Raw genomic sequence first — 21,120 nt, 5'->3', positions numbered from 1 at the left:
TATACTCTCTTGATAGCCATGAGAAAAATTATGATACTATAATTTATTTCACAGATGGACTTCTGGAAACTATGGTAGAGAGACATGCATTGTTGAAGGGAGGCTTAAAAACACATTATCAATTGAAATATAGGAGAGCAGCCAAATTAAGTGTTGGATTATGAAGATTAATTTGCCTTGGCCAGTGTTTCTGACCCTTTGTTCTACAGGGTTAGTATTTTATTATAGGCCCTCTGATTTCAAACTAGTAAGGAGCTTATTTTACTTTATCTACATGGTTTGTAGTTTGTGTGGGATCACAAGGAGTGAAGAAGTGTCTTATCTTAAAATATGTCATGACTACAAAAAGGGAAGTGTAGTAGTAGAGTAGTTAAGCAAGAGGGGGTAAAAGAACACACTGTTACCAGCTTCTTGTGTGTTTTCTGATAAGGGCTCCTGATTTTAATCATATACGGTAGTTTAGACTGTGATAGCAATGGGATGGCTTTATGCAATGCTTGATTGGGAGGGGCTCTGTGACCATTATAAACTTAGTCAAATGCACTCCTTGGAATGGGGCTTCACATGCTGCATTTTCTTGCCTCTCATAAAGCAGTTGGGCTGGCTAATAAAGTTTCCTAATAAAGTTTCCTAAGATTCTGCTAGCCACACTTCTCAGTCCGCTTCTTTCTATCTGAACTCAGAAAAGACAGGACTAATGGGGTTCTTGGACTGACAATTACTGACATCCATGATGATAGTCAGTGGCTCCATGAAAGAAAAAGATTTTATCAAATTTGTTGACAAGCTTTCCTTCCTTTTTTTCTTAAAATACTTACAGTTCTGTCTCCTACAATATTCAAGGTTCTCTTAGATATAGGGCAAATAAGAAAAGCAAGTCCCTGCATTCTATAATCCTTCTCTTTGGGCTCTTATGCTGAAATCTATTCATTGGTTGACAGTAAAATGTACTATTCAGATAGAAACTAAACTGCCTGATCCCGTGCAACTCTGCTCAAATCCTTCTTTTTATATATGAGGGAACAGGCTTGTAGACTATAAATAAATTATTGAATGTTAAAACAACTAGTAAATTTCAGAGCAGAAACTAGAATTCAATAAATAATTTATGGGGAGAACATCTAATTCTTTACTGCAATGGTGAACTAGGTAACAGACCTTTTAACACAACCAAGAAAACCAAACCAAGCAAGCATGAGCCCAAAGGCAAAGGATCTGCCATGATTATGAAGAAGTACTCAGCAATCCAGGGTAAATTGGTGACTATGGAAACTGGGGCACTTTTACTCCAGGGGCATTTCCAATCCAACAGGGTAAAAGGGCATGAAGCAGGGACTTTTATGATATTCAAGGCCAGGCAGGCAGAATTTTGGCCTGTCAAGTATGACCCTGTGCTTTCATTTGATAACATAATAACTACACTCTAGGAGTATGACTAAAGCAGCTTAGAAAGTAACCCTCATGTAAGTCCTTGGACAGTCCCCCAAATTCCAATCTCTTAAATTGGAGTATATCTATTCCATTTTGCTATTATCTGGAGGCATGTGGTAGAAGAAAAAAAAATATTCCATAGGGAAAGATTACCCATAAACCTCAAAACTGTACATAATGAAAGTCTAATATGCAAATTGTTCTCTTTGGTGGTGGTTTGACCAGGAGATCGAGAGTTTGACTGCTCACTATGCTGTGTGCTGACCACTGAGGAGAAACATGGAACATGGTGAGCATCGGCCATGTGGTGCTAGCAGCTGGCAGTAGTGGAAGGGCTGCTGCCCAGATGGGCCCCAAAGGGAGCAAGAGCAGGACCATGGTGAGATGGTGAGTGGGCAGCTCCAGGCCAAGGCAGGTGCGACCAGCTGAGGTGGCAGGGGGCGGGACTGCCAGCAGGCTCCCAGGTGCTGAGGAATAAAGGGCAAATACCAATATTAAGATATTTATTCTAATTATTTCCTTTTCAAATGTGCATGAATCTGTGCAGTGGGCCACTAGTTATTTTTATAATCAGCTTTTTAAACTACACTATTTAGCACATAATAAAAGATAAATGGGATTTTATTCATGACAACATGAATAAAAATCTGCATGAAAAAACAGATAATGTAAACAAATACAGGGCCTCTAAATAATGGAATAATCACACTCAAATTATAAAACATTAAACACTGTTTTATCAAGTTGATAAAAACCAAGGTTAAGCATTTCAGCATGTAACTAAAAATTTAAAAGATACTGCATATTTGAATAAAAATAAAAAAGAACTCAGCCAGGTATGGCTCAGTGGTTGAGTGTTGACCTATAAACAAGGTGGTCACTGTTCAATTCTCAATCAGGGCACATGCTTGAGTTATGGGTTCGACCCACACTTGATGTGTGCAAAAGGCAGCTAATCAATGATTATCTCTCATCATTGATGTTTCTATTGCTCTCTTTCTCCTTTTCTCTCTGAAATTAATTTTAAAATGTTTTTTAAAAGAAAAAAAATGAAATACAAGTCCTAGAACTCAAAAATATAACACATGAAAAACTAAATAGATAAATTTATCAATTTATCAAGATAAAAAAGTAAATTGTCAGACCAAAAAGAGTTACCCATAATTTCTTCCAGAAAAACAATTATAATGTAAAGCTTAAAAAGACAAAAAAATGAAAAGCATAAGAGAAAGGATAAGAATGGTTAAAATAGACAGAAGATATTTAACAGAAAAATATAAGGCAAGAGATAATATGATGCAGGATAACATTTAATGATCTAACATTCAAAATGTGTATTCTAAAACTTATATGTAAAAATTTCAATTCATAGATTTTAGAAATCCTACTCACCCCCCAAGCAGGATACTACAAAGAAATCCATCTCTACTCACATTCCAGTGAAACTACAGACAACCAAAGCGATGATCATGAAAGAAATAAAAACAGCCAAAGAAAAAAGACAAAATACCCTCAGAGGAGAAACAGCTAGAAGGACAATACAGAAATCAACAGAAATTATGAGAACCAGAGATTATAGACTGATTTAACATGCTGAGAAAACACATCCCAAATCTCCTGCCCATCCAAAATTATTCTATACCCAGGACACATAGTCCTTAAGATATATTCAGACAAACAAAAACTGAGACAGACTTAAAAAGATTCCAGAGCATATTATTTATGCAAAAGAAACATACAAGTTGTAAGAAAAGAACAAGAGCAAAAAAATCCTCCTCTCTAATAAAAAGGGATATGTTAATTGACTGTCCCTCCCTCAAAGATGGCTGCACCTACAGCTAATAAAAAGGAATATGCTAATTGACTGCCATGCCCTCAAGGATGGCAGTGCCCACAGACACAAAATGGTGGCACCCAGTCCCCTCAGCCTCACCGGAGTGACAGGCTCGCAGAGTTCCCTGCCTCCAGAGTTCCCCAATCCCCTGGGCAATATGGTAGCCTCCCAAGGCCTACCCAGTGAGTAGGCAAACCCCGGATGGCAGCTACTCAACTACCCAAGGCCACCCGAGGCTCAGGTAATCAAGGCATGCTGAGGATTGAGTTGCTGGCAGTGGCAATAGCAGAGGTGTGATGGGGCATATAGCCTTCCCCTGATCACTGGATCACCTCCCACCCCTGAGGGTTCCCAGACTGTGATAGGCCAGACTGAGGGACCCCTCACTCATTTCAGTACATGAGTTCTCATGCACTGTGCCTCTAGATTAAATATACATTTAAATAAATATTAACCATTATAAAACAATAGTAATAATGTCTGCAGAATTTCAAACATACATATGACAATAAAAGAAATGATACCATTGGTGTTGGAGAAAAAAAATAGAGGTAAAAATTTCTGGAGTCTTTGCATTTTCTGTGAAGAGAATAAAAGTACAGTTACAATCACTAGCTGCTTAAAAGACCCTGAATAGCCACAGCAAATTTGATAAAGAAGAACAAAGTTTGAGGAATCACAATACCAGGTCTCAATTATACTACAAAGCCACTGTACTGAAAACAGCCTGGTACTGAAACAAGAACAGACATATAAACCAACAAAACACTGACCCCAGAAATCAAACCAAACCATTATGTTCAATTAATATTTGACAAAGGAGGCAAGAGCATACAATGCAGTCAAGCCAGTCTCTTCAATAAATGGTGTTTGGAAAATTGGACAGATACTTTCAAAAAAGGTACATTAGACGCCCAACTTACACCAAACACAAGAATAAACCCAAAATGGATGAAATACTTAAATGTAAATTGTGAAACCATACAAATCATAGAAGCCATAGGCAGCAAAATCTCAGACATCTTCTATAGTAATATGTTTATGGATGCACATGAAACTAAAGAGAAAATAAACAAATGGGATTACGTAAAAAAAAAAAAAAAGCTCTGCAAGGCAAAATAAACCACCTACAAAATGAAAAGGGAGCCCACTGCATGTGAAAACATATCTGGCAATTCTGGTAATGATAAATCTGATAAAGGCTTAATATCACAAATACATAAGGAACTCTTACAACTTAACAAAAGGAAGACAATCCAATTTTAAAATGGGCAAAGGACCTAAATAGACATTTCTCCAAAGTAGACATACAGATGGCCAAGAGACATATGAAAAATGCTTAAAGTCACTGATCACCAGATGCAAATTAAAATTACAATTCGGTATCAATTCACACCTGTCAGAATGGCTTCCATCAACAAATCAACAAATGACAAGTGCTGGCAAGGATTTGGAGAAAAGGGAATCCTAGTATACTGCTGGTGGGAATTCAAACTGGTCCAGCCATTGTGGAAAGAGTAGGGTGTTTCCAAATAAATAAATAAATAAATAAATAAATAAATAAATAAGAAACTTCTATTGAACCAGTGATTCCACTTCTAGGAATATATCCTGAGCAATCCAAAACAACAATCAGAAAGAATGTATGCACCTCTATGTTCATAGCAGCACAATTTACAGTAACTAAGATCTGGAAACAGCCCAAGTATCCATCATGGATGAGTGGATGAAAAAGTTGTGGTTTATTTACACCATGGAATATTATGCAGCAGTAAAAAAGGAGAATCTTTTACCCTTTGAGGCAGCATGGAAGATAGAAACCAAGATGGCAGCATAGGTAAACACCTAAACTTGCCGCCTTGCAAAACCACTTCAAAACTATAACTAAAAGACAAAACAGACATCATTTAGAACCATAGGAAGGGTGACTAAGTGGAAATTCTATAACTAGAAGAAAAGAGAAAAGCACACTGAGACTCAGAGGAGCTGCGGAAGTAAAGTGCAGAGGTATGGAGGCATGCGTATGGAGAGGGCTGGCAACTGAATATGCAGCTGGCTTTTTCAAGCCGGAGGGAGATACAAGCTCCCGACTGCTCTGAACTCCAGTTCTTGGCAAGACTCTGGGGACCCAGACTCATACAAAAAGAAACTGAACTGTCTGACAGTGGGCATAACTTGAAGGTGACTTTCTCTCAGAGGTCCTTACAACCATTACCAAGGGACACTGAGACCCAAGGGCCTCTTAGGGCAGGGCTGATGGGAAGCCATTGCTGTTTGCTCTGCCCTGAGACTCCACCCCATCCAAGCTGATCACAGAGGCTTTTGCATATGAATGGCCTGGTCTTTTGAAATCTAAACTTACCTATCAAACTGCAGCTGAGTCAGAGTGACCCAGAACATCCAAAAGATGGGCCAAGGCCCCACAGCAGCTTGCATTACTTCACAGCTGGGCCTCATCTGGGCACCTCCAAAATCCAAACAAACAAAAGGAATCTGTAGATCTCTTTGTAGCTCCTGCTGGATGGCCTCAGGCAGACTAAATTAGTACCTCCTTAGAGATCCAATATCCAGTGTACCTAGGGGTGAGCATAGGACCATCCAGATTATAATTCCCCAGATCCATAAGGGACACACTCAGAGGGAAGATTCAGTGAGCACCAAACCCCCACTGAAGCAAGTCTTGCCTCATAATGTGTCTCCAGCACAGAAGTTCTCCCATCGTAGACACAGCTGATCCTCACAGCCAATTGGCCTAGAGGTCAATTCCTCCCAGTGATACCAACAACAATCAAGACTTAACTACAACAAGACTGTGCACACAGCCCACAAAGAGGTGCACCTAGAATCTAGGAGGTCCTAGAGTAGGGGTGTCAAACTCAATCAGAGAAGGGGCCAAAATCTAAAATCCAGCCTAAATCGCGGGCCAAATGGTTTACTGAACAGTCATAAACTGTCATTGTGATGGAAACGCAGCGGAGTGCAGTGATGACAGCGCGGTGTGGGCCACATTGCAAGGCCTGGCGGGACGAATTTGGCCCGCGGGCCTTGTGTTTGACACATGTGTCCTAGAGTGTCCACTTCAGGTAACTGGGGAGGCTGAGCCACTGGACCCTATAGAACACCTAACACACAAAGCCACTCTATCAACACAGGGAAGCAGCCAAAATGTGGAGAAAAAAAATCACAAATGAAAGAAATGGAGGAAAGCAAACTACTTGATACAGAGTTCAAAATCAAGGTTATAAGGTTTTTCAATAATTTTCTAGAAAAGGTCGATAAATTTAATGAGACCCTTGATGATATGAAAAAGGATCAAGTAGAAATTAAGAATACACTGACTGAAATAAAAGAATAATATACAGAGATCCAACAGCAGACTAGAAGATCTCAAGAATCAAGTCAAAGATTTGAAATACGAAGAAGCAAAAAACACCCAAGTAGAAAGCAAAAATAAAAAAGAACCCAAAAGTAGGAAGATAGTGTAAGAAGCCTCTGGGACAAGTTCAAGCATATCAACATCAGAATAATGGGGTGCCAGAAGAAGAGAGAAAGCAAGATAATGAAAATGTATTTGAAGAAATAATGACTGAAAACTTCCTCTACCTGGTGAAAAAAAAAAATAGACTTACAAATTCAGGAAGTGCAAAGAACCCCAAACAAAAGGAATCCAAAGAGGACCATAGTAAGACACAACATGATTAAAATTCCAAGAGCAAAAGACAAAGAGAGAATATTAAAAGCAGCAAGAGAAAACAGGTAGTTACCTACAAGAGAGCACCCATATGACTGTCAGCTGATTTCTCAACAGAAACTATGCAAGCCAGAAGGGGGTGGCAAGAAATATTCAAAGTGATTAATAGCAAGAACCTACAACCAAGATTACTCTACCCAGCAAAGCTATCATTCAGAATTGAATTGCAAATAAAGAGGTTCACAGATTTAAAAAAAAAGCTAAAGGAGTTTATCACCACCAGCCCAGTATTATATGAAATGCTGAAGGATATTCTTTAAGAAGAGGAAGAAGAAAAAGGTAAAAATAAAAATTATGAACCAAAAATACATATCTATCAACAAGTGAATCTAAAAATCAAGTGAATAAAAAATCCAATGAACAGAATAATCTGTTGACTATAATAAAATCAGGGGCATAAAAAGGGAGTGGACTGACAATCCTCAGGGGGAAATGGGATGTGGGGAGTGTGGTAAGAGACTGGACAAAAATCATACACCTATAGATGAGAACAGTGAGGGGGGTGTAAGGTCATGGGGTGGGGTGGGAACCAGGTGGAGGGGAGCTCTGAGGGGTACAAAAGACGAACAACTATAATAATCTGAACAATGAAATTTTTTTAAAAGAAATAAAAATAAATTAATTGATTTTAAAAAAGAAGGAAAGACTGTACAGGTACACTTGAGTTCTAATCAAGAGCAAAGGATAGGTCAGGTGCATAAGGGATTATAAACCCAAGCGGCCCACCTGCTTGGTGTGCATGCACTTCCAGAACATGTATGTACACCATTCTACATAGAAGTAAGTATGTTTGCCTTGAAAAAGAAAAAGAGAGAGAGACAACATGGAGTTACCTGAAGAGTATCATGCTAAGTGATATAAGTCAGTCAGATTTATATGATTTTTATAACAACTCCAGGCCATAGGAAAAGCAGGAACGATTATCTTTATTTAAAAATGAGGAATTCAGGCCTGCCTGACCTGACTCAGTCCTTGAGCATTGACCTAGGAGCCAGGAGATCACAGTTTGATTCCCAGTCAGTGCACATGCCCGGTTGCTCGATCCACAGTGGGGAGGTGTGCAGGAGGCAGCTGATCAATGATTTTCTCTTATCATTGATGTTTCTCTCTCTTCCCTTCTCCCTTCCTCTCTGAAATAAATAATTAAATAAATAATTTAAAGAAGAATTCAGGACAATAATGTTTAGCAACTTGCCTAAGAATTTATATGCATAACTCATGGATTAAGAAAATAATGTGGTGAAGGCTTGGGGAGGCTGGGGGCTGGGTGGAGGAGATTAATGGTGGAAAAGGAGGGCATCTGTTATACTTTCAACAATAAAGATAAATTTTTAAAAATTGCAGATATTAAGTGTTTGATTTCCAGTCAGTCGATTTAGGTGTTTGATTACAGAAAGAGACAAACAAGAGAGGAAGATAGAGGGTAAGCTGAAAACCTCAGAAAAAAAGACTAAGGAGTTGAAAATCTAATAGTGTGTTCTAAGACAATGGTGTGGAAAGGAAAACAGTATTGTGGCTGGCAAGACCCGGTTGAGGCAGGGATCAAGATGGCCAGCAAGACCCTGTTGAAGCAGGGCTCCAGACCAGGGAAGGAACGAGCAACCAGACCCACAACAAAGAATGTAGCATGATATGCTTTAGCTAAGCATAACTGTTAGTCATAAAATAGTTCTGTTGCGGAAAAAACGTTGGGGAAGAATCCAAGATGGCTGCTCAGGTAGACACCTAGCAGCAGCTGCACACAACAATTTCAATAAAATACAACTAAAATATAAAATGGACATTACCCAGAACTACAGGAAAGTCGACTGACTGGAAATTCTACAACGAGAAGCAAGGAGAAAACCAGAAGGAAGCGCGGAGGAGCTGTAAAAGCCTGAGGTACAGAGACACGCGGCACACGGAGAGGACGGAGCCAGAGAGGAGGGCAGCTGAGTGCCTGGCTGGTGTTCCCTAGCAGGAAGGAGATAAAAGCTTCAACTGTGCTGGGCCCCAGTACTGACTGCTCTGAACCCCAGTTCTAGGCCAGACCCCGGGGACCCAGGCTCACACAGAGGGAGCTGGGCTGCAAGGCAGAACCCTGGGGGAGCAGCGAAAGGAGGTCCCAGAGGCGCACATTGCGCGCAGAGAAGGGACGGTTGGCTGTGCCTCTGGATTGCCCCAGTGGGAAGGAGACTGGGGCTCCAGTCTGCTCTGAACACCACCTCCAACTCCACTTCCAACTGAACTGAACCCCAATACCGGGCTCATTGGAGGAAAGCCTAGATTGTTTGGTAGCAGGCGAAAATAGAGGGTACCTTTCTCTCAGAGGCGCTTGCAACGGAGTACTGAAGGACCCTGGGGATTACTGAGACCCAGGAACCACATAGGGCGGGGCTGACGGAAGCCAAGGCTGTAGGCTCCACCCTGAAACCCCGTCCCATCTGTAGCTGCAAAATGCGACAATGAAATAGATCACAAACGAAAGAAATGGAGGACAAAAAGCAACTGGATATAGAGTTCAAATCTACACTTATAAAGTTTTTCAAGAATTTCCTAGAAAAGATGGATAAGACCTATGAGGATATGAAAAGAAATCAACTAGAATTAATAAGGAATCAACAAGAAATGATAAGGGATCAACAAGAAATAAAGAATACATTGTCTGAAATAAAAAATATTATACAGAGTCCTAAAAACAGAATGGAAGATCGCAAGAATCAAGTCAGAGTTGGAACATAAAGAGCCAGAAGACACTCCTCCACAGAAGCTAGAAGGCAAGATAATCCAGAAAATTGAAGATAATGTAAGAAACCTCTGGGACAACTTCAAGCGAACCAACATCAGAATTAGGGGGGTCCCAGAGGTGAGAGAGAGCAAGATATCGAAAACATACTGAAAGAAATAGTGACAGAAAACTTCCCCCACCTGGTGAAAGAATTAGAATTACAAGTCCAGGAAGTGCACAGAACTCCAAACAAAAGGAATCTGAAGAGGACCACACCAAGACAAATCATAATTAAAATTCCAAGAGCAAAAGACAATGAGAGAATATTAAAAGCAGCAAGAGCAAAGAAGGTAGTTACCTATAAAGGAGCACCTATATGATTATCAGCTGATTTCTCAACAGAAACCATGCAGGCCAGACAGGAATGGCAAGAAATATTCAAGGTGATGAATAGTAAGAACTTACAGCCAAAGATAATCTATCCAGCAAAGCTATCACTCAGAATCGAAGGTCAGATAAAGAGCTTCACTAGTAAAAAAAAAAGTTAAAGGAATTCATCACCACCAAACCAGAATTATACAATATGAATTGCTGAAAGCGGTTCTTTCAGAAGAGAAAGTAAATAAAGATAAAAATTATGAACAACAAATACGTAACTATCAACAAGTGAATCTAAAAACCAAGGAAATTAAAAAAAAATCTGATGAACAATATTAACTGTTGAATATAATAGAATCAGAGGTATGGAAGGGGAGTGAACTGACGATTCTTGGGGAAAAGGGGAGAAGGGGATGTGGGAAGAGACTGAACATAAACTGTGCACCTATGGATGAGGACAATGGGGAGTGGGGAAAGGGCAGAGGGTGGGGTGGGAACCTGGTGGAGGAGAGCAATGGTGGGGGAAAGGGGGGAAGGAACATTTGTAATAATATGAACAATAAAAAATTTATTTTAAAAAATTAAATAAATAAATAAAAACGTTGGTCATTTTAAAAAAATAATAAATAATAATAAATAAATAAAATAGTTATGTTGCAAGGCTCAACCCCCAGGCAGGCAAGTCCTGTTTCCAGTAGCTGCAAGGCAGAACAAACAGACCAAACCAGGTCAAACAGAGACTGCTTAACCTGAAAATAACCCCCCACCCCAGGTGTTGTATAAACTTTAAATGTTGCTGTACTAGTGGAATTTTTCTATAACTTATGACTGATCTTTCTTTGTTAAAACTTTATCCAATCATAATCTGCCAGGCATCCCTAAGACGGGGATAAAAGTAGCATGCTTAGAGTGGGCCGGGGCTCTCATTGCTCGCTGCTGTGTCAGTTGAGACGTGAGCCCAGACTCGAGTTCGTAATAAAGGCTTCCTAAATTCCAATTTGGCTGACTGGTGGTTGTCATTCGTGGGTCGCCCACAACAACAGGAAATGGTAGTCAAAGGGACAGAGAAGCGATGAGGACCAAGGTGTAAGGAGTGGAATCATACTGCCTTTGTACGTAACTCCAGGCCTTGCTTATGGTCAAAGGTGAAACATAACCTTGAAGACTGGATCACTATTAATTCTTGTTTTCCAAACCTAACCTGATTCCTGATATGTTGGTCAAAAGTGCACTATGAATGTTTATTGTAAAAACCACTGAGGCCCTGGTTCAGAGGATGATCCAGTAATGGACAGTGGTTGGTGTGGGTGTGGGTGTGGGTGTAGAGGAAAGGAGGGCCTGAACCTGAAGTGGAAAGCCAATTTGACAGTGCTTTTGTTAGCATACGTAGCTAGTTATTAATAAAGAAAGGGAGCAAATGGAATCAGACATTATTAAGAACAATTAACCTAAGGAGCAGAACCTTCTTGGTTCCTGAGGAAGTTATAGCTTCACACACTCCGTAGGGAAGCCCGTCATTCAACATATCACTTGGGGAAGGGATCTTACATAATAAAAGACTTATATGCAAATAGACTGAATAGAACAAATGGTCACTATGATGCACACTGACCACCAGGGGGCAGACGTTCAATGCAGGCTCTACCTCCCTGGTGTTCAGTGTGCTCTCACAAGGGAAAGCTAGGCTCACAGCTGGCAAGCTCAGCACAGTGGCAAGAGCCTCTCCCACCTCCATGGCAGCTGTACATCCCCTTAGGGCTCCCAGACTGTGAGAGGCCACAGGCCATGCTGAGGGACCCCCCCACTCCGAGTGTGTGAATTTCGTGCATCAGGCCTCTAGTAGAACAATATGTTCACCTCTAGTGGGACAGGTGAACATATGTGCAGTAGGAGCTAAGATGGTGCCTAGAGAAGCCTGTCAGTCTAGAAAGAGTGGACTGGTTAGGGCATGGACCATCAGAAACCTGGAAAGTTTAGGAAGTTGGTTATTTTGGAAAAGCACCTGGTCCATCCTAAACTGGAGGTAATATTATCAGCTTAACAAAGAAGCCTTTCCACTTCTCACTCTCACCCGATAATGCACTTATCCCATTTGTCCGCATGTTTTCTCCATAGCAGCCATGTAGGACTAGCAGCTGCCAGCAGCCCCAATGGCTATGGGACTCAGAACTCAATCCTGAGCTGAATGAAGTGCAGCTCAGAACACTGGCTAAGCTAGCCGGATGGTGAAAAAGACTGGACTGGACTGAAACCTTGGCCTGGTGCAAAATATCTGGACCCTGGCCCTATTTCTGGGCCTGAGAAAGGTAAGATTGAACTTTTCCCACAGAGGGATAGAGATGAGGCATTGGGGACCCAGGCAAATGCCTTTTAATTTGCATTCACAATCCTCCCTGTGGGTCCCCTGGAATGCTTTCCTTGTGATGCAGCAAGGACCCACCTCCACTGACAACACTTTGTTTGCTCAAGAAGACAGTGTGTTTTGACCAGGAAGCTGCCTGTGGTCAATTGAAGAAAACATAATTAACCAAACTATTTCTTGCAGACCTTGAGTCAGAACATTTTTTTTTTTCAGTTCATGATTTAAAAAATAAATAAATAAAATAGGAAGAAAGGGAAGAAGCCAAGGAGAGAGCAAGGAAGGAAAGAAAGGGAGGAAAAAGGAGAAATGTGGAGGAAGGAGGGAGGGAAAGATAGGAAGTAATTACAACTATCACCCTTGGTTTGTTGACTAAATACAGATAACCCAGAAAGGGGAATTTTTCATGTTCCTTTCTTCCACTTAAGCAGTAATCTCTCCTCCCACCTCAGGAATGGAACTCTGGTCTATGTCCATCCCCTCATGCAAACATAAAAGTAGTTTATAGCCTCTTGTTTATATTTGTTGTTCCTTGACACACATTTTTGGGAAGACCCAACAGACTTCCTGGCTGAATTGGGCCCCAAACAATTTATTTATACATCCTCCCTTTTTCCTCTATTTCTTTTCTTTTTTTTTTTTTTTTTAAATATATCTTATTTATTTTTTACAGAGATGAAGGGAGAAGGTTAGAGAGTTAGAAACATCAATGAGAGAGAAACAGCTGCCTCCTGCACACCCCCTACTAGGGATATACCCATAACCAAGGTACTTGTCCTTGACTGGAATAGAACCTGGGACCCTTTAGTCTGAAGGCCAACACTCTATCCACTGAGCCAAACCAGTTAGGGCTCCCTCCCATTTCTTACAGTGAGTGGTCTGTACCAATGACAAGGTTACTTAAATTCCAACCCACTGGACTGTCTGATGGACAGGCAGACAGCACCTATTTTGTCCAAAACTGAAGAAGGGCTTGACACAACATGTGTTTTTTGTTTTTATCAATAACACTAAATTAACACTTCTCCTTGTAAAAGATAAATAAACAGAGCCACTTTAAAATGGAGTTGGAGTGGACACCCCAGAGGCTCACATGTCTTACAACCTCAAACCTTTAAAATGCTATAAGGCAGAATATCCAAAAGCCACAAAGAAACAAGAAAGTAGTGTAAACCTCAAAAAGAACATATCTGTTGAGCCCAGCCCATGTGGCTCAGTGGTTGAGCATTCACTACTGAAATAGCAGGTCACAGAAACTGGTGACAAGCTCAAGAAGATGAAGAATTCTTTACTGTCTGATATACAGCAATTACTAACTAATAAACTTTTTTAATTTTATATAATAAATCTTTATTGTTCAGATTATTACAGGTGTTTCTCTTTTTTCCCCCTATAGCTCCTCCCCACCTGATTCCCCACCTCACCCCCTGCCACTGTCTTCATCCATAGGTGTAAGATTTTTGTCCAATCTCTTCCTGCATCCCTCAGACCCTTTTCCCCCTGAGAATTGTCAGTCCACTCTCTTTTTATGTCCCTGATTCTATTATATTCACCAATCCATTCTGTTCTTCAGATTTTTAGATTCGCTTGTTGGTAGGTATGTATTTGATGTCTTTTTGTTGTTCATAGTTTTTACCTTTACCTTTTTCTTCTTCTTAAAGAATACCCTTTGGCATTTCATGTAATCCTCGTTTGGTGGTGATGAACTCCTTTAGCTTTTTCTTTTCTGTGAAGCTCTTTATCTGCCCTTCAATTCTGAACGATAGCTTTGCTGGGTAGAGCTATTGGTTGTAGGTTCTTGCTGTTCATCACTTTTATTGTAATATTTCTTGCCACTCCCTTCTGGCCTGCATAGTTTCTGTTGAGAAATCAGCTGACAGTCCTATGGATACTCCCTTGTAGGTAACTAACTAACTGTTTTTCTTTGGCTGCTTTCAAGGTTCTCTCTCTAGCTTTTGCCCTTGGCATTTTAATTATGATGTGTCTTGGTGTGGTCCTCATTGGATTCCTCTTGTTTGGGATTCTGTGAGCTTCCTGGACTTATAAGTCTATTTCTTTCACCAGGTGGGTAAAGTTTTCTGTCATTATTTCTTTCAATAGGCCTTCAATATCCTGCTCTCTCTCTTCTTCTGGCATCCTCAAAATTTGGATGTTGCTACTCTTAAAGCCATCCCAGAGGCTCCTTACACTATCCTCACACTTTTGGATTCTTCTTTCTTTCTGCCTCTCTGGTTAGGTGTTTTTGGCTTCCTCATATTCTAGATCTTTGGTTTGACTCTTGGGGTACGTTGACCTACAGTTGAGTTTCTTTACATTCTTTACATTCTTTATTTCAGAAAGTGTATGCTTAATTTCTATCTGGTGCTTTTCCAATTTTTTTTTGGTATTCTCATTAAGGTCTTTGAAGGTCTCTTCAAGTTTCTCAGCAATTTTTAGAAGATTCTTGAGTATCCTTATACAATAAATGTGATTCTGAATTCTGTGTCATCCAGTAGTTTACTTTCCTCCACCTCTCCCATTTGTGACATGCTTCTGTGTCTGCATTTTGGTTGCCTCCCTGTGTTGATGGAATGGCTTTGTGTGGAAGGTGAACTAGAGGGTCCAGTAGCTCAGCTTCCCCACTCACCCGATGTGGTTGCTCTTGGTACATCCCTTTCTGGGCTGAGTGCAAAGTCTTGGTGTAGTTAAGCCTTGATTGATGTTGGTACACTGGGAGGAATCTCCCTCCTGGCCAATTGGCTGTAAGAACCCGCTATGTCTATAATGGAAGAACTGCTGCACTTGGAGACATGCTTATGGTGCAGGCCTTGTTTCAGTGGGGCTTTGGTGTTCACTGAGTCCACCTTCCGAATGTGTCACTTATGGATGTGAGGAGTTGAAATCTGGTATCTCACACTGACCGCTAGGGACACTGGTTTCTAGATCTCCAATGGGGTGCAATTCAGCTACTGTCTGATGCCACCCTGCAGGAGCTACAGTGAGAAACACAGTCCTCTCTTCCCTGCTTGGAGCTTGGAAGCTTTAGAGCTGTCTGCACCAAGTTGCAAGTTTGCTAGGTTAAACTGCAGTAGAGAAGGCCATTAATATGCAAAAGAAGCTGCTAGGATTTTGAGTGTGTTTGTAGATTGTGTGGGGTGGAGTCTCAGGGCAGAGTCTCAGGGTGTCACTAGGCTGAGGCATGGCCAACAGCATTGACTACCTGTCAGCCATCTCTGCCTCTCTGACTACATCCCTGCATCTCGCACCCAAGCACAACAAACAATTATTATCATTATTTTTAATAAATCTTTATTGTTCATATTATTACAAATGTTCCTAATTTTTCCCCCTCCATTGCTCCCCTACACCAGGTTTCCACCCCACCCTCTGCCTTTTCCCTACCACCCATTGTCCTTATCCATAGGTGCACAGTTTATGTTCAGTCTCTTCCCGCACCCTCTCACTCCCCTTTTCTCTGAGAATTGTCAGTTCACTCCCTTTCCATACCTCTGATTCTATTATATTCAATAGTTAATATTGTTCATCAGATTTTTCCCTTGGTTTTTAGATTCACTTGTTGATAGTTACATATTTGTTGTTCATAATTTTTATCTTTATTTTCTTCCTCTTTCTAAAGAACCCCCTTCAGCAATTCATATAATTCTGGTTTGGCAATGATGAACTCCTTTAGCTTTTTTTTATTTGTGAAGCTCTTTATCTGGCCTTTGATTCTGAGTGATAGCTTTGCTGGGTAGATTATTTTTGGCTGTAGGTTCTTGCTATTCATCACCTTGAATATTTCTTGCCATTCCTGTCTGGCCTGCATGGTTTCTGTTGAGAAATCAGCTGACAATTAATTATGATGTGTCTTGGTGTGCTCCTCTTTGGATTTCTTTTGTTTGGGGTTCTGTGCACTTCCTGGACTTGTAAGTCTAATTCTTTCACCAGGTGAAGGAAGTTTTCTGTCATTATTTCTTCCAGTATGTTTTCGTTATCTTGCTCTCTCTCTTCTTCTGGGACTTCCATAATTCTGATGTCGGTATGCTTGAAGTTGTCCCAGAGGTTTCTTGTACTATCTTCAACTTTCTGGATTCTCTTGTCTCTTGCTTCTGCAGAGGAGTGTCTTCTGGCTCTTTATGTTCCAAATATTTGACTTGATTCTTACAATCTTCCATTCTGTTTTTAGGACTCTATATAATATTTTTTATTTCAGACAATGTATCCTTTATTTCCAGTTGATCTCTTTTTATTTCTAGTTGATCCCTTTTCATATCCTCATAGGTCTCATTTATTTTATCAGCCTTGTCTAGGAAATACTTGAAAAACCTTATAAGAGTGGTTTTGAACTCTATATCCAGTCACTTTTTGTCCTTCATTTCTTTCATTTGTGATCTGTTTCTTTGTCTCGGCATTTTCGCTGCTTCCCTGAGTTGGTAGGGTGGCTTTGTGTGCTAAGGTGTCCTATATGGTTCAGTGGGTCAGCCTCCCAGTTACCTGAGGTGGACACTCTTGGTGCCTCCTTTTGTGGACTGTGTGTACAGCCTGGTTGTAGTTAAGTCTTAATTGTTGTTGGTATCACTGGGAGGAACTGACCTCCAGGCCAATTGGCTGTGAGGATCAGCTCTGTCTATGCCGGGAGACAGCCTTATTCAACTAGACTTGGAAAATTGCAAAGCCTCTGTGCTCAGCTTGGATGGGGTGGAGTTTCAGGGTGGAGCCTACAGCCTTGGCTTTCTGTCAGCCCTGCCCTATGAGGTTCCTGAGTCTCAGTGTTCCTCAGTGTCCTTTGGTACTTGCTACAAGCATCTCTGAGAGAAAGGTGCCCTCGAGTTTTGCTCGCTACCAAACAGTCTAGGCTCTCCCCCAATAAGCCCAGAACTGGGGTTCAGTGCAGTTGAAAGTGGGGTTGGAAGTGGGGTTCAGAGCAGTCTGGAGCTTTTGTCTCCTTCCTATGGCACAGTCAACACTCCTTTCTCTGCGTGTAATGCGCACACCTCCAGGACTGCTTTCGGCCGCTCCCCTGAGTTTCCATCTTACAGCCTAGAGGTACCTCAGTTTTTCAGTGCTTGTGCCCTGAATGCTCCTTTCTCTTTCAGTGTGAATACTCCTTTCTCTTTCAGTTGTAGAGCTTCCTTCCAGCCCAGTTTTCTTGTGGTTCTGGGTGATAGATGTTTTCTCTTTTAGTTGTAGTTTTGAAATTGTTGTGCATGGCTGCAGTTAAGGTGTGCTTACTTAAGCCACCATCTTGGATCCTCCTCAACTATTTTTTACAAATATATTTTTATTAATTTCAGAGAGGATGAGAGAGGGAAAGAAAGCCAGAAACATCAATGGTGAAAGACTGGCTGCCTTCGACACAGCCCCCACTGTGGACAGAGCCCACAATCTGGGCATATGCTTTGACCGGTGATTGAACCATGACCTCCTGGTTTATAGCTCAAAGCTCAATCACTGACCATTCTGGCTGGACAACTAATCAACTACTTTAAATCAACTTGGCCATCATCTTAAACCAGTTGTGGGTTATGAGAAACTCAAATATTCTTTAACTTTAACTCCATTTTGACATGTAACTTACAACTCAATACCTGCCTGTAGGGCCCAGGTAGCTAATGGGAGCTTACAGCAGGGAACTTGGGGACTTGGTATAGTTTCCAGGTCTTGAGATACCAGACAACAGAGCTGGTGGGTAGGGGCCACTTATCTTGGGCCTCAAAGTTAAACTGCTGAAATTAATTTCTAATGAGATTATGTGTAAAATCACAGAGATAGATACACTGAAAAGATGTACAGAAAATACAAAAATTATAAAACATTATATAAAATTATATAAATTTATATAAATTTATATAAATTTATATAAATTTATATATATATATATATATAAAAGAAAAATAAAATAGAAGAAAAAAAAGAGAAAAGAAAAAAGTAAAAAAAATAAAGAAAGTGAAGGGTGTTTGTTTCAGCCATGATTTTAATGCTCCATGGGAACTGGCTTTGGATCCCACTCTTCTGTCAATTCTGGGCTTCCTGTTAGGTACTTAGCTGCTAACCACTGCCAGACACTGTCTTTTAGCAACCTGCTTGAAGCTCCAAGCAACCCACCAGTCCACTGCTTGTGTCTGTCTGCAGAGGCCATGGCTGTAAGCAGGAGGTGCCATTCTGTCCTCTAAAGTAGGTTTGTTAGCAACATGGAGCCCAGAGCTGGGCCCACAAACTTCCCCTGGTCCCCATGCTCCATCTCTGTCCACCTTTGCCTGTCTTCCAGCTACCAAACTTACTCAAAAGTCTGTTTCTGAAAGGACTTTGGGTTGGGGAGGTGCTGTTTACCATTCAGGGAATAAGAGGTACTTTTTCCTATGTCAGAGCTACTCCTCTGAAAGTGGCCCAAACTATTACTCTGCGCTTGGCTGGACAGAGATTGTATGGAAATCAATGGGGTCAGCTGGGAAATTGGAGTTTTTATCATTCTGATTCTCAAAATAGTAGGGTAGATGGCCCCTCCTCCAATTCAGTCACTGAAGACTATTTAAGACAGTCCAGACCCACAAGCTTGGCTGCTGCCTTTGTTTCCTCTGAAAAGCTCAAAATGCAAGATGTGGAATGCAGGGCTCCTGAAGGTGAGGCAGGATGTATTACCTGCCTTGGGGTTACTGGGAGCAGGGATAGCTCCTCTCAAGAAAAATGGTCATTTTGAAACTGCATGTGAATGGTCAAATGCTGAACTCCTTGCTACTGCTTGTCCACATCTCCCTGTCTTGCTTCCCATCCCAGCCTGTCCTCAAACATTTCATGTCTATGCCTCCCTCCCTGCACCAAAGCCTCAGGTGAGTAGTTGCAAATGAAAATTCCTGTGTTCTGGGTTTAGAGGGGGGAAAAACCAAAAAATAAAACAACAACCAATCCCCTTTCCCCCCGAAACTGCAGCTTTCTTTCTCATCAACTCTGTTCTGCTGACTCCAGACTCCACTGTGGCCAGCAGCCTTTTGCCTTTCACTACTAGATGTTATATGTGCTAGGGTTCTTGGCTGTGGTCCTCTGGGCCGTGGAGGTTGTGAGAGGAGCTCCCTCCTCCCTCAACCTGCTGGTCTCCCAGGTCTGAGAGCTGGGGTGGTTCCTCTCACAATCTAGGCCCTTCTACTGGTTTCCAGGTGTTTTCTGTTATCTTATCTAATAAAAGAGTAATATGCAAATTGATTAACCCTCCAACACACAGATAGCTGCCCCATGTGGTCAAAGATGGCCACCACAAGATGGCCAGCAGGGTGAAGGGGGGGGGGGGGGGGGTTATGGGTGATCATGCCATCAGGGGTGGCAGTTGGGAGGTACTAGGCCTGTGAGGGAGAGCAGTTGTGGACAATCAGGCCTGCAGGGGATGGCAGTTTGGGGTAACCAGGCCTGCAGGGGAGGGCAGTTGGGGGGGAACCAGGCCTGCAGGGGAGAGCAGTTGTGGGGTACCAGGCCTGCAGAGGAGGGAAGTTGGTGGTGACCAGGCCTGCAGGGAAGGTTTATTTTGAGGGGGGAAAGGGAGGGTTGGGCAGGCCTGCAGGAGAGGCATTTGTGAGGAACCAGACAAGCAGGTGAGAGCATTTAGGGTTGACTAGGCTGGCAAGGGAGGGCAGTTGTGGAGGCCTGGGCCTGCATGGGAGGGCAGTATGGACAACCAGGACTGCAGGGGAGGGCAGTTAGGGACAATTGGCCAGTAAGGGAGCAGGTAGGTATCCATTAGGTTAGGAATGGAGTTGTTAGGGGGTGATCAGGCCTGTGAGCAGAAGAGGTTAGGGGCAATCAGGCAAGAAGGCAGGTGAGCAGTTGGGAGCCAGCAGTCCTGGCTTGTGAGAGGGATGTCCAACTGCCCGTTTATATGGGATTGGGCCTAAATGGGCAGTTGGACATCCCTTGAGGGGTCCCAGATTGGAGAGGGTGCAGGCTAGGCTAAAGGTCACTGCCCAACCTGTGCCTGAATTTTGTGCACCGAGCCTCTAGTTTCTTTATGTTGTTACAGAATTTACCAAGCAACCAAAAATACATAGGAGTACCAAAGATACAGGAAAAACTGATTTATTTTCAAATATTCCACATGTACTAGTAGAGTGACTCAGGGGAGACTGTTTCTCACCAAATCCTGAGCCCCCAGTATGGAGGAAGCTCTCCCTTTCTACTCCTTTTTTTTTTTGTCTCCAAAATATGGATGGGCCTTCTAGACCTTTCACAGGCTTTGCAAAAAGCTGCACGTGTTGGGATGGGGGTTGTGAGACCTCACCGAAAGGCCTGGCCTGGTGTCAGCAGTGATAACCCTCTCTGGGGGTTATGTATTGTTCATGGTTTGTGGCCTCTGTAAAATGGGAGTACTTAGGTAACAGGTCTTACAAGACCAAATTATGGAGAAAGGGGGAGTAACTTAATTATATATAGGCTATCAAGGATGTACATTAGGTTACTGGCACAGATTCAAATTGCAACCATCCTCCCCCCCCCAAAAAAAAAAAAAAAAAAAAATAAGCCTCCTCTTTGGCTGGACCTCATTTGGTAATTCCAGGTGAATGTTCTCCAATTTAATTGTATTTCTAGTCTTGCTCTGTGATGAGGTGCAAGGCATGTATGCCTATTTGGCTGCCATTTTCCAACCCCAGAACAGGAATTTAAAATAACTGAAATTAATATGCTAAGAGCTGTAAGGG

The 21,120-nt window shown here is 41.7% G+C and overlaps 2 long non-coding RNA genes across 2 annotated transcripts in view; both read right to left on the bottom strand.

The window, feature by feature from the left end:
• The window catches only part of LOC118723831, a 46,786-nt gene that overhangs the window by 10,373 nt on the left and 15,293 nt on the right, over nt 1-21,120 (bottom strand). The gene's annotated exons all lie outside the window — the stretch shown is intronic.
• On the bottom strand, nt 312-9,539 carry LOC123652668. Its single transcript, XR_006742122.1, has 3 exons — nt 9,529-9,539; nt 3,872-3,876; nt 312-529 (listed from the first exon to the last, which is right to left on the bottom strand). It is a non-coding gene; the product is annotated as an uncharacterized LOC123652668 (long non-coding RNA).

Source organism: Pipistrellus kuhlii, unplaced genomic scaffold (assembly GCF_014108245.1).
Source record: "Pipistrellus kuhlii isolate mPipKuh1 unplaced genomic scaffold, mPipKuh1.p scaffold_m20_p_2, whole genome shotgun sequence".
NCBI lineage: Eukaryota > Metazoa > Chordata > Mammalia > Chiroptera > Vespertilionidae > Pipistrellus > Pipistrellus kuhlii.
This window is presented reverse-complemented; position numbering and strand designations above follow the sequence as displayed.